The 14,811-nt window shown below is 44.2% G+C and overlaps 1 long non-coding RNA gene across 1 annotated transcript; it reads left to right on the top strand.

Moving 5' to 3' along the window:
* The first annotated feature begins 6,114 nt into the window (after positions 1-6,114).
* On the top strand, positions 6,115-10,696 carry LOC140908108 (uncharacterized). The gene is made up of 3 exons (XR_012157757.1): positions 6,115-6,218; positions 9,585-9,806; positions 10,639-10,696. It is a non-coding gene; the product is annotated as an uncharacterized LOC140908108 (long non-coding RNA).
* Positions 10,697-14,811: the final 4,115 nt, after the last annotated feature.

Here is a 14,811-nt window from a genome sequence, read left to right as displayed (position 1 = left end):
AGCTGGGGTAAAGGGAGGGAAGAGGCACATTCAAAAGTCTGGTTTCAGAGTAGCAGCCGTGTTAGTCTATATTCGCAAAAAGAAAAGGAGTACTTGTGGCACCTTAGAGACTAACCAATTTATTTGAGCATAAGCTTTCGTGAGCTACAGCTCACTTCATCGGATGCATTCAGAAGACTGGTATATTTAGCTGGTACATCAGGTAGGTGGCCAGATCACGTTTAGATATATAAGACTATCTTCACTATAACTCTGTAGTAGAATGGATGAATTCCCAGTTTTGGAGTTAACCTGAAATTCCTGCTCTACCTTTCATTTGAAACGTAATGTTGTTTTGTCCCTCTTTTAATGGATATAAAGATAGACTCTGAGAGTTTCTTTCCTTTTTGCAGTACTAAAGTGATTGATGGCTCCAGGATCTCTGGGAATCTGGCAGATGACACTTTGCTTCTAAAATCCTTGGATCCTCTTCATCTGGGCTGTAAAGAATCTCACAAGTTGGAAAAAAAATCCATACATAAGCCCTTGTGTCACCTACAATAACTTCTTGTTCTCCTTTTAATAAAAGTAATTGGGTGTGGTGACATTGCTGAAACGTGATTGTGAGAGGCAGTTTTTCTATTTCTTTTCCATAAAGATCCCTTTCTTCTTTTTAAAATTACAAATGTAAGCAGTGTCAGGCTGAGCTCCACCCTGACATCTGGTGGTGAGGCGTCGCAAGTTGTGGAAAAGAACTTCAGGGGCTGATCTCATTTGCATAGGCACACCCACCCCGCCTAGAATGAGGCCATAGCTGCCCAAATGGTCACTTTGGCTGCTGTGGGATCCCCAGTGTCTCTGTTATCGGGGCAGGAAGAATAAATTGTTATTACCCTGATTATGGGAACTGTGCTTGGAACTGTACTTGGCCTTTGTTATGATGGAGAGACTCATCATTAACTAAGTAGTACTCGCTAGGCAAGGGTCATGGGTTCCAAAACTCTGTGAATTGAGAGAGGTTGGGGACAAGTATTAATACTTGGTGGTATGAGCCCCTTGGTGAGGGCCTTACATGCGAATTGCACTGCCTCCTCCTCTCTCCACTGTGGAATATCAGAGCTAATTTTGATTTCATTAGAAATCTAGTTACAGGCTGCTGAGCTCGCTTTGGGCTAATAGTGTACCAGCACTGAGGCTCCCGTGCTACAAGCTGAATTAACCTAAGCGCTGAAATCACTGAGCGTTGTGTTAAGTAGTGGGAGAGCCTGAAGATATATTGTGGAGCAGTTTGCGGGACAGCTGGAGTGCCTTGTGGACAGGCTGGTGGAGCAGTTCATAGGCCGGCGGGAGCTGCTGGTGGGATGCGGAGCAGTTCATGGGACGGCGGGAGCTGCATGTGGGCCACGGAGCTGAGCGAAGCAGTTTGTGGGGTGGCTGGCGGAGCGGAGCGAAGGCCTATGGAGCTGTGGGGCGGTCAGCTTCAGATCATGTAAGGTGCCTCTTACCTCCGCCCCCATCTCCACCCAGGTTGGGAGGTAAAGCTCTGTAGATAAACTTTTGAACTCTGGGGCTGCCCTGACCAGGGACAGAGACTTTTGGGGCATTGGACTTTTGGGACTTTGGGTGATTTGGGGTTGCTGGACTCAAGAACCAAAGGGAAAGGACACGCCCCAATTTGCTTGGGGTGGGTTTTTTGCTCATGGGTTGTGTTATGAATCCTGTTGGTGGTGTTTCCCCAACATAATGCCACATTATTTCTCTCTGTTATTAAAAGGCTTTTTGCTACACTCAGACTAGGTGCTTGCGAGAGGGGAAGTATGGCCTCTTGGAGGCGCCCAGCGGGGGTGGTATATAGTTGTCCCAGGTCACTGGGTGGGGGCTCGAGACCATTTGCATTGTGTTATTGGAATGGATCCCCTAGATATTGAACCCGGCCCTTGTTGCTGCCAACTCTGACGGGCAGAAGGGTTACATAAATAAAAGGTCACTATGGTGCGTTCAACCCACACCCACAGGGGTGTTTCTAGACATGGGGACATACATATTTATAAGCTTCCATGAGTTCACATGGGGAAAATCTTTAGCTGTTCCTTACATCTTTTACAAATCCATTTGGTTTGTGGTGTTGTGAGAGGAGCTGGTTTCAGTCACAGCTTGGCTGCACAGTGTGTAACGCCCACTTTGGTGCTCCATGGCACCTCAGCCCTCTCTCTGCTCCCCTGTCCTCTCAAAGCTCCCCACCACCAGGACCCCTTGTCTTGTACCTTTACTTCCAGACTTGCCATGTGCAGCAGGCTCCCTTGCAGGAATCAGAATGGCAGCACAAATCCCTGAAACTTTGCATAATGTATGTGGGATCTCAGGGAGGCTGAGATGTCTCCAAAACAAATCCTTACTGAGAAGAACAGAAGAAATCAGGCCAAGCTCCTTTAAGCTCTGAGGTCTAATTCTAGTCTTTGTTCCATTTACCACTGAGTTATACTGATGCAGTTCTGGCATAAGAGAGATAAGTAGGCCCTGCACCTCTACCAATGTGATATTTGCCAGCAATGCCACTCTGCCATGTACATTAGCCAAACCCGACAATCTCTATGCAAAAGAATAAATGGACACAAATCAGACATCAAGAATTGTAACATTCAAAAACCAGTAGGAGAGCACTTCAATCTTCCTGGATACTCAATAACAGACTTAAAAGTGGCAATTCTTCAACAACAAAAACTTCAAAAACAGACTTCCGTGAAAAACTGCAGAACTGGAATTAATTTGCAAACCTGACACCATGAAATTAGGCCTGAATAAAATCTGGGTGTGGCTGGGTCACTACAAAAAATAATTTTTCCTCTGTTGATACTCACCCCTTCTTGTCAACAGTTGGGAATAGGCCACATCCACCTTGATTGAATTGGCCTCATTAGCACTGACACCCCCCCCCTTTGGTAAGGCAACTTCCATCTTTTTATGTGCTGTATATTTATACCCGCCTACTGTATTTTCACTCCAGGCATCTGATGAAGTGGGTTATAGCCTATGAAAGCTTATGCCCAAATAAATTTGTTGGTCTCTAAGGTGCCACAAGGACTCCTCATTGTTTTTGCTGATACAGACTAACACGGCTACCCCTCTGAAACCTCCTTAGGTAATTTGTTCCAGTGTTGACAAGAGGTTTTTTTTCTTCAATCTAATTTAAATCTCCCTGGCTAAAATTTAAATCTATTACCTCAGTGGTTAAGGAGAACAATTTGTCACACTCCTCTTTATAACAACCATTTACATATATTCCCAGAACTGGACACAGTACCCCAGTTAAGGCTTTATCAGTGCTGAGTAGAGTGGTGGAATTACTTCTTGAGTCTTGCTTACAACACTCCTTCAAATACATCCCAGAATGATTTTTGCTTTTTTACAGCCATATTACATTTCTCATTTGTATTTTCTTTGTGATCCACTATCCTCCAATCCTTTTCTACAGTCATTTCCCATTTTGTATATGTACAATTGATTATTTCTTCTTAAGTTTAATACTTTGCAGCCGTCCTTATTGAATTTAATCCTATTATTATCAGACCATTCCTCCAGTTCATCAAAATAATTTTGAATTCTAATCCTGTCCCGCAAAGTGCTTGCAACCTCTCCCAGCTCAGTATTGTTCACAAACTTGATAAGTATACTTTCTATGCTATTATCCAATCCAAGTCATTTATGAAGTTATTGACTGGCACTGGACCCAGGACAGGTCCCTGTGGAACCCCACTTGATATTCCTTTAGTACTCTAGGGGTCTAATGACAATCAGATGTTTATCCCACCCCTTGATCCCTGAGGCAACGCCCACAGGTCACAATAAGCACTACCCAGGGGATTATTACTTCCAGGACTGAGACTGACATGTGACCAGAAACAATGGGTAGCATGTGACCTCCCTCTAAGAACTTTTCCCACTGCCCTCTAACAATCAGAGTATGTTTCAAGACTGTAGGACTACCCCAAGGACTTTGACCAATCAGGACAAGTTCCATGACTGAGACTGACATGTGAGTGGAAGCAAGTGGTGGCCTGTCACCCCTCTGAAAACTCCTCCCATTGCTCTCTACCAGTTGGAAAGGATTTCAGACCTGTAGGACCACCCCTAGAGAGGATTTGAGCAATCAGTTCTGGGGGGGGGGTGACCCATCTGAAAAAGGATCACATGACCCCTCTAAGAACTCCTCCCACTACCCACTATGAATTGAAGTGTGTTTCAGACACATAGACCCTAACGAAGGGAAACATAGAATCACAGAATATTAGGGTTGGAAGAGACCTCAGGAGGTCATCTAGTCCAATACCCTGCTCAAAGCAGGACCAACACCAACTTTGTCAAGCCGGGCCTTAAAAACCTCTAAGGATGGAGATGCCACCACCTCCCTAGGTAACCCATTCCAGTGCTTCACCACCCTCCTAGTGAAATAGTGTTTTCTAATATCCAACCTAGACCTCCCCCACTGCAACTTGAAACCACTGCTTCTTGTTCTGTCATCTGCCACCACTGAGAACAGCCAAGCTTCATCCTCTTTGGAACCCCCCTTCAGGTAGTTGAAGGCTGCTATCAAATCCCCCCTCACTCTTCTCTTCTGCAGACTAAACAAGCCTCAGACTCTCCTTGTAAGTCATGTGCCCCAGCCCCCTGATCACTTTTGTTGCCCTCCACTGGACTCTCTCCAATTTGTCCACATCCTTTCTGTAGTGAGGGGCCCAAAATGGGATGCAATACACCATATGTGGCCTCACAATGTGCCGAATCGAGGGGAATAATCAATTCCTTCGATCTGCTGGCAATGCTCCTACTAATGCAGCCCAATATGCCATTAGCCTTCTTGGCAACAAGGGCACACTGCTGACTCATATCCAGCTTCTCGGCCACTATAATCCTCAGGTCCTTTTCTGCAGAACTGCTGCTTAGCCAGTCAGTTCCCAGCCTGTAGCAGTGCATGGGATTCTTCCTTCCTAAACACAGGACTCTGTACTTGTCCTTGTTGAACCTCATCAGATTTCTTTTGGCCCAATCCTCCAATATGTCTATGTCACTCTGGACCATATCCCTACCCTCCAGTATATCTACCTCTCCCCACATCTTAGTGTCATCTGCAAACTTGCTGAGAGTGCAATTAATACCATCATCCAGATCATTAATAAAGATGTTGAACAAAACGAACCCCTGGGGAACTCGGCTTGATTCCGGCTGCCAACTAGACATAGAGCTGTTGATCACTACTCATTGAGCCCGACAATCTAGCCAGCTTTCTATACACCTTATAGTCCATTCATCCATTCGTCCCTGTTATCACCAGCCCATGGCTGCTAGCATGGAACTGCCACAAGAATACGGCCACAACTTGAGGCAGAATTGGAGTTTCCCTGCATTCTCTCAGAATTAGTTATTTATCACCTAAATGCATATTTGTCATTTGTCATTTCTTCTGGGGCTGAAGCTGTAGTTGATAGAACAGCGGTGCATGAATGTGAATCTTGTAGTTCTACAGTGCATTTTTTTATCATTGGCATGATGTAATTTTAAATTTCAACTGAATTTTTCGGTTTAATTTTGAATTTCAACAAACAGGCATGAAATTTCCATAAAAACTGTGGATTATTTTTTGACCAGCTCTGATGTTTAATTGGTTGTGGTCCTTTTTTCTATCATGTGACAGCAAGATTGATTTTTGTGATCATCAGTTGAGCTTTGTAGAATGCACATAGGGAAGCTGTTTTTAAAAAGGCAGAAACCCTGCCTTCTTTACTAGAGAGTTAGAGGTGAGGTGAGGGGAAATTCCATGTTCAGAAGCTGGTATTTACCTGTTAAAGCCAAGTAGGCAGCCTGTTCACCTGTTTGGACACATATGACTAACTCCCATAACATTCTGTAGCAAAATGTTGCTGTAGAGAAAATGAATTCCCTGCTCTGGAGTTAACCAGGAATATCTGCACTCACCATTCAGTCACTGGGCGATTCCTTCTGTGCTTTTTATTTGAATTCAAATATTATATTATCCCTGTTTTGCATATCAGAGTGACTCTTTCCTTTGTACAGGTGAAGGCATGACTGATTACATAGGCAGGCTGTCTGGGAATCTGGTAGACATCCCTTGCTTATGAAATCATCAGATCCTGCTTCCGTGGAGGTCAGAAGTGCCCCATCATGTGGGTTGTAAAAAACCTCACATGCTGGAGAAATTGCAGAAGGCAGCCCTCATATCACCTGTAAGTATTTGTTATTTTCTTTTTAATAAAAGCAAGTTGGTATGGGATCATATTGCTGAAACATGCACTTGGCTTGAGGGCTTTGGAACAACATCAGTGAATTTCACCTGCAAAACTGTGTACCACATTTGCATTTTTCTTGCGTGATCTTGTAATGTTGGCCCAAGGCCCTGCCACGATGCAGACTGCCATGGTCAGTGGCGAGGCTGCTGCTCTGGGGTCCTTTATAGTCGGACCCTATTTTCACCTGTTATTATTGTGGTCACGCTTAGAGGCCTCAATCTAGATGAGAGCCCCGTTGTGCTAGGCACTGTACATAGCAAAGGACGGTTCTTCTCCCAAAGAAGTTGAAATAGGACAGAAAAAGAAAGTACTATTAACCCCATTGTACAAATGAAGGGACAAGACCCAGAGAGATGAAGTGACTTGCCCATGGTTACATAATGAGTCTGTGGCAGAACTGGGAACTAAACCCAGATTTCTCACCATGATGTCCGAGGACTGAAACCCAGGCCTAAAAGCTCCCAGACAGCCATTGCATTCTGGCCACTAGCCAATATCTGCTGAAACCTTGCAGGCTGTGGAGCTAGCAGGATGACAGCCTCAGCCAAAGCACCACCCCTGGGAGCCCTCACTGGAGGTTCACCCAGCTCCACTGACTGGCCCAACCATGCTATTTAAGCCAGAAGGAGGCACAGGAAGTTGTCTGAGTCACTGGATGATTCCCTGTTGCTGCTGCGTTACACCTTGCTTGTGACTGCTTCCTGCATTCCACACCCAACCCTGTTCCTGATTCCTCTCCGCTCCTGCCTCTTGCCTCAGCCCTGCCTTTGCTCCTAGCTCCCACTGAGCTCTGGCTCCATGCCTGATCCTTGCCTCACCTCCGGTACTTTCTGTTATGCCTCTCTTCTGACTATCACTTACCCGTCCCCGCTCTGGCTCTGATTCTGGCTTGACCCCTTGGCTCTGTCATTTGGTATCTGACCTCGGCTCTGCCCTCAGCTTTGATTCCTGGCTCTGACTCCAACTCGACCCCTGGCTCTGGTAAGCAGCAGTTGACTCTGGTTATGACCCTCCACTCCATTCTCTACCTGGAGGCCTGCTCCACCCACTAGACCTGACTCCTACTCTGACCACTAGGCCAGCCCACCTACATCCCAGTCCCTAATGCTCGGTGACTGAACAATGAGATCATCCTTCCTGGTTGAGTTTCACAGAAAAGGAAAATGGCGTGATCCTGGCAATTACTATCCAAGGAGTAAATTCTACCCCAGGAGATCAAATTGTAAAAGGAAAAAAAAAATCTAGAGCGAGGATAATGGAACTATCATAGAAGATTAGGGTTGGAAGAGACCTCAGGAGGTCATCTTGTCCAACCCTCTGCTCAAAGCAGGACCAACACCAACTAAATCATCCCAGCCAGGGCTATGTCATGCCGGGCCTTAAAAATCTCTAAGGAAGGAGATTCCACCACCTCCCTAGGTATCCCATTCCAGTGCTTCACCACTCTCCTAGTGAAATAGTGTTTCCTAATATCCAAACTAGACCTCCCCCACTGCAACTTGAGACCATTGCTCCTTGTTCTGTTATCTGCCACCACTGAGAACAGCCGAGCTCCATCCTCTTTGGAACTTCAGGAAGTTGAAGGCTGCTATCAAATCCCCCCTCACTCTTCTCTTTTGCAGACTAAATAAGCCCAGTTCCCTCAGCTTCGCCTTGTAAATCATGTGCCCCAGCCCCCTAATCATTTTTGCTGCCCTCCGCTGGACTCTCTCCAATTTGTCTACATCCTTTCTGTAGTGGGGGACCCAAACCTCCAGATGGAGCCTCACCAGTGCTCAATAGAGGGGACTAATCACTTCCCTCGATCTGCTGCTGTGGGAATGGACCCCAAGGACTCTGTAGCTGGAAACAAGCCCAACCTGAGGGAAAGTGGGGGGTGGATTTTGCTGGCCAATGAAGGGTCTGTCATAGCCGGTAGCTGTTACCCTATACCTGGGTCCAGGCCACCTTCCCTACTGGGGGACACAGGAGTGTTTGGCCCAGAGAAGGAAGTCCCGACAGAAGGTGAGGGGGGACAGGTGGGTCTACCTACCTTTTGTAGGGAAGTTCTTCCCCAGGAAGAGGGTGAAAAAACTGCATTTAAAAAACTTTGCATTTGGGAAGCTTCACAAGCAGGGGGAGGGGTCCAATCCAAAGAAATTCCAGAGGGAGGGGCCAAGGACAGGCATGGTTGCAGTGCACCCTTTCCTTGCCAAAGCCTCAAACACATGGGTGAATTGAAAGCCTTCTCCAAAGAGGCAGAAGAATCTGTATCAGAGCACCTACCATGGTACACAAAGGAACTGGGGAATGCAATAGACACTAAACAAGCTAAATTGTGTGGACAAAGCCTGTCCGCCGTAGATTTGCTGTTAATCTTGTGTCTTTTGCTACTTCATCTATGGGTCAAGACGAAGGAGTTAATACTAATGGTAAATGCTTTAAAGATGTGTGACATACCTGATTTGTGGAAAAAACGTTTGCACATGCCAGGGATGGTGACAAAACAGTCCCACAAGCATGTTGCTTTTCAGCTTATATCTGTAAACAGGCTGGAAGCTTGGCACAGCAGCAAAAGCATAACAGGCCTAAGCTGCTGTGTGGAAGGGGAAACTGAGGCACACTGCCTCCTGGCATTGGTGTAAATGCCAAGACTCCTATACTTTAACTGATGTTGCTAACTGCATTCTGTTAATGGTACTACACCCCAGCATGTTTCCAGGGACCAAGAACTCAGAACTTTGCTAAAACACCTATGAATGACATCATAAGGTTTAAAGGTACTGGAAGGAGGTGTGACGAGAAACAAACAGGGATTTTACATGTACTGTCTCTGCCATGGACAGTGTCCAAGTCTCTGGCAGTAATTTCAGGAGGAGGGTGTGACATTGCCCCCCATAATGCTTTATAGAAATATGCTTATGAGTGTCAATATGACATAACTGGAATATGTTTTATGATAGATATGCCATGTAACACGTCTTTGGAAAGGTTATGATCTACTGAATATATTCATCCTATTTGTATGCATGTATCATTTTTATATCTGAAGTTATGAGTGTTGGCTCTATGCTTGTATTTAAAGTGTTTGGAAGCACATACAGCTGATTTGGTAAACATAGTGTGAAGGGGTTATTCAAGTAATTGGGAGTACTTAACTAACAATGGACTTTGGGAGATGCCAATCCACAGCTGAGCTTTCCTGGGAATGTTCAAACTAACATGTAAACAATGGCATTGGCCTGCAAAAAGCTGAATCATCCATAGACATGTGACTTTCCGAGGTGGCTGCAGACTCCATCTTGTTGTTGTGATTTTGCACAGGAGAACAAAGGGGTTTCCATCCACAAGAGAGAGAATATAAAAGGCCCTGGAAACCCCTCCATTTTGTCTTCATCTGGCTCAAAAGGTCACCTCTCCACCACAAATAGATGCCTGAAAGAATCCAGAACAAAGGACAGTAACTACGGGGGTGTGAGTGATTGCTGGACCCAGACTAGGAAGGAGTCTAGTCTGTGAAATAAGATTATTGGAACATTTCTGAGGGTGAGATTTACCTGCATTTAGTTTCCTACTGTATTAGGCTTAGACTTGCATATTTGTGTTTTATTTTGCTTGGTAATTTACTTTGTTCTGCCTATTAGTACTTGGAACTACTTAAATCCTATTTTTATACTTAATAAAATCTCTTTTTGCTTATTAATTAACCTAGAGCAAGTAATTAATACCTGGGGGAGCAAATAGCTGTGCATATCTCTCTATCAGTGTTATAGAGGGTGAACAATTTATGAGTTTACCCTGTATAAGCTTTATGCAGAGTAAAACGGATTTATTTGGGGGTTTGGACCCCATTGGGAAACTGGGTATCTAGGTGCTGGAGACAGGAGCACTTCTTAAGCTGTTTTCAGTTAAGCCTGCAGCTTTTGGGGGATGTGGTTCAGACCCGGGTCTGTGTTTGCAGCAGGCTAACATGTCTGGCTCAACAAGACAGGGTAATGAAGTCCCAAGCTGTCAGGGAGAACGAGCTTGGAGGTAGTCTCAGCAGGTCAGGAGGCAGTCCCAAGCAGGTCTCTGTGACCCAACCCGTCACAGGCTTGTCATCTACAATAATGTCATAAACAACCATAACTTAGTCCTAAGCCTTTAAAACATGTCAAATAGCAGATGAGGCTTCTGTGTTTCACCTAGGAGTTAAACTGAGTAACAGCAAGCTGGCTAAGCTAGCTGAAAATACTTGTTACATTGTAAAGGAATTTTGTTTATATTTTTATTCTATAATGCGCACGTACACACACACACAGTTGTATATTTTAAATACAAATGTTATCTTAACTAATTATTAACAAAGATATAACAATCCATTATTTTTATATTACAGAAGGTGATCTGTTCAATTGTTATATTGAGAGGCTAGTGGCAACTGAAAGTCTGTGAGGTAAACCCAATTAATATGGTATAAGACCTAAACAACCACATGGCCTGATATCCTGTTTCTTGCCAGTAGCAAAGAGACAATTTAACATGTGAAGCAATCCTACTAGCATGCAAATAAAGTATAGAAAATAATCATATGTGATTAGAGGGGATTATAGAGCTGTTATTTTTATTTCATTAGTTGTTAGAAACACTATTGGCGATGAACCAAGCAAATGAATGAGCTATGACACACAGACAGCATCATCGTGGAATATGAAAAGACTTTACATAATGTCTACTGACTTAAAACTGGATATTTCTGGTGACAGCTCAAAGTACAGACAGAGAAACTGCTCCTGGGGGAAGGGTATGGAGTAGTGCCAAGTTGGCCAAAGACCGACCACCAGGAAGACTGGGAGATGATCCCTGCAGAAATAGTTAGTAAGGAAGATTTTAAAACTCTTTTTTTGAGGGGGGTGTTTATTAACACCTATGGTATTCAAATAATTTTAAGCAGTTAGGAAATAAAATTTCCTTGTTAAAGAGTCAAAATCCTGTCACGCTTTCCATTTAGGGTTGAGGAACCTCAAACCTGTGGAGCCTCCAAAGAGCCTTCCAGCAAAAGAGAGAAGACCAGACTTGGTTTTCCTGATACTGCTAAGGTAAGTAACAAGGAGAAAAAACAAAACAAATTAAAAACCAAAACACTCTTCAGGTCTCTTGAAAGCTTGTAAAGAGTCAGAAAAGAACACAGGCCCAGTGCTAGTTTCTCTTTTGCAATTAATCTGCAGCACCTTGGTTAAATATCAGCAGTGCATGAAGAGTGTTAGGAAATGCCTGACCTAGTATAAAATGAAGAATTGCCACATCCTGCTACTAAAGCATAAGAGTTCCTATGTCTGAGAATATATCAGGGTCTTTAGCCTGTGAGGGCGGCCACCCAGACCTCTAAGATAGTGGGAAGGGGAGAGGGCCGCCAACCACTCTCTGGAAAGTGAGCAGGGTGATGGGTCATTTCCTCAAGGTGCTGGGCAGGAAGAACAGATGGTAGCTTGGTCTCCCCTCTAGATCAGAGCACAAAACAAGAGGGAAGCATGGGGCTGTTGGGAGGGAAGGATCTGTTGTGAGGGGCCTATGGAGAGGAGGTTTGATGGGACACAAGAAGAATATTCACCACCCCTCACCCCAATCTTCCTGAGGGATGGAGATTTGGGTGCAGGGTGGGCAGGTGACAGGGGTTAAGTGAATCTTCAAGCTTCAGCCAGGCTTCATTCCCACTTCCAGGTGGTTCTGAGAAGATGCCAAGGTGGGTTAATTGGCAGAAGAAGGGGGAAAGGCAGCGCTTTTAATTTTTCTGCAGAGTGTGGTTTCTTATTTTATATGGAGAAGTTTTCTCATCCCTATCTATGTCACCAACATCCTACAGCCTCTCCCACAGCCAGATGTGGTCATCAATGCAACAGGAAGGCACCAATTAAGGGCAGACCCTGGTGTTCCAGTCTGCAGCTGGAGGGGATCCAGCTAGAACATCGCCACCTGTGGGGAAAGAGCGGCGTATTGAAAACCACATTAAAATTACAAGTTTCAGAGTAACAGCCATGTTAGTCTGTATTCGCAAAAAGAAAAGGAGTACTTGTGGCACCTTAGAGACTAACCAATTTATCTGAGCATAAGCTTTCGTGAGCTACAGCTCACTTCATCAGATGCATACTGTGGAAAGTGTAGAAGATCTTTTTATACACACAAAGCATGAAAAAATACCTCCCCCCACCCCACTCTCCTGCTGGTAATAGCTTATCTAAAGTGATCACGCTCCTTACAATGTTTATGATAATCAAGTTGGGCCATTTCCAGCACAAATCCAGGTTTTCTCTCCCCCCCCTCTCCCCCCCCCACAAACCCACTCTCCTGCTGGTAACAGCTTATCTAAAGTGACCACTCTCCTTACAATGTGTATGATAATCAAGGTGGGCCATTTCCAGCACAAATCCAGGGTTTAACAAGAACGTCGGGGGGGGGGAGTAGGAGAAAACAAGGGGAAATAGATTACCTTGCATAATGACTTAGCCACTCCCAGTCTCTATTCAAGCCTAAGTTAATTGTATCCAATTTGCAAATGAATTCCAATTCAACAGTTTCTCGCTGGAGTCTGGATTTGAAGTTTTTTTGTTGTAATATAGTAACTTTCATGTCTGTGATTGCGTGACCAGAGAGATTGAAGTGTTCTCCGACTGGTTTATGAATGTTATAATTCTTGACATCTGATTTGTGTCCATTTATTCTTTTACGTAGAGACTGTCCAGTTTGCCCAATGTACATGGCAGAGGGGCATTGCTGGCACATGATGGCATATATCACATTGGTGGATGTGCAGGTGAACGAGCCTCTGATAGTGTGGCTGATGTTATTAGGCCCTGTGATGGTGTCCCCTGAATAGATATGTGGGCACAGTTGGCAAAGGGCTGTGTTGCCCCCCAACCTGAAGCAAATACTCACCAGCAACCACATACCACACAACAGAACCACTAACCCAGGAACCTATCCTTTTCTTCCATCAGCTCTACCAGGCAGCACTTCATGCAGACAAAACTCTTTTCAGGTACCCCCTCCAGGATCATGTACATGCCGCAGCTTCCACGTCCAGTCATCTTCATTGTGTCTTCCACTGCTTGGGTCACTACCACTGCTGCCTTTGTATCTGTCATAGCCTTCCCACCTGAGTCCTTCTCCTCCAACAGAACTCCCACTCAAACTCCCCTGTTTACAGCTCTGTTTGCTGGCTCCTGTGCCACTGAAGATGTCTGGTCCTTCTTGAAGGTGAAGGGGCTTTACAGGGAAGTGTGAGATCTGGCCTTAGCTGTTAGTCAGCAGCCAGCCACTCAGCCTCCAGTAAGGTGGGGTGAGTTGTGCCTTTCTCTTTTAGGGAGCAACTGCCTTTCTCTGTCTCTCTTTTGGGGTTTTGGTGTCTTCTTGTTCTGAATTCTAAGAAGGGGGGAGGGATAGCTCAGTGGTTTGAGCATTGACCTGCTAAACCCAGGGTTGTGAGTTCAATCCTTGAGGGGGCCATTCAGGGATTGGGGGCAAAAATTGGGGATTGGTCCTGCTGTGAGTAGGGGGGTTGGACTAGATGACCTCCTGAGGTCCCTTCCAATCCTAATATTCTATGATTCTAACTAAAGGAGAGTTATGTTGTCACTACCCTGCAATTCAATTCCATTTTATTAAACCACACATGGCATATGTCTTTTGCAAATCCAAAAAGAAAAAATTGCACCAACACTAACAACCATGTAACACGTTAAAATGTCAGTTAGAACCTAATCAAAACTCTTTGGCACAATGCTAAAAATGCAAAAATTGCCACCAATTTGATTACTACCATGGATTAAGAAAAAAATAAAAGAATTATCATTTCAGATGGTGAAAACAATTATTTTTATACAAAAGATATCAAATCCAGTGTGCTCTCAGAAGATGGATTCTGCAGTCTAAAAGATAATGAAGTAGATTTTTCCAATGCTCCAGATTTACATGGACAAAAATGACAATCTGAAGGGACTTTTTCTTATTTACCCTTAAGGAAAGCAGTTTCTGTGGTTTGGAATCTTAGCTGAGTATATGTCATACATAAATGAGGATTTGATCTCATTCAGATACAGATCAAAAACATGAGCTGTCTTCAGAGTAGAAAGGCAAAAGGCACATTTAGAATTATGAATCATAGCCAGATCTTCTTGTTGGGTAATATCAGTTACTCTCTGTTTGTTTGAGTAGTTGATTACATTGATTAAAAAGTATCCACAGTAAGTGAGTAATGGAGAAACCGCACCTAACTATAATAAATTGAAGAATCTTATACCATGGAAATGAAGAGTTATTCCTCCATCTCCTGAATCAAAGATGGGGCAATCTATAATCTGGAAGAGTAAAATTTAGACCAAAATTTAATAAAAGCAGTATGTAAAAACAAGGCCGGGGTAGAATTTGGGAGAATTAAAAGTCTTCTACAAATATATTTTGAGTGACTTCTTAAGGCCAAAATTTGGCTCCAAACCAAACTTTGAAACCCATAGAGCATCTGTTATGTCAGTTTTGGAGTTAAACCTTCTTAGAGCTGGGGCAACTCTGTTCCCAT

This window comes from Lepidochelys kempii, chromosome 3 (genome assembly GCF_965140285.1).
Source record: "Lepidochelys kempii isolate rLepKem1 chromosome 3, rLepKem1.hap1, whole genome shotgun sequence".
NCBI classification, from domain to species: domain Eukaryota; kingdom Metazoa; phylum Chordata; order Testudines; family Cheloniidae; genus Lepidochelys; species Lepidochelys kempii.
Note: the sequence above shows the minus strand (reverse complement) of the source record. Positions and strands in the feature narration are given on the sequence as shown.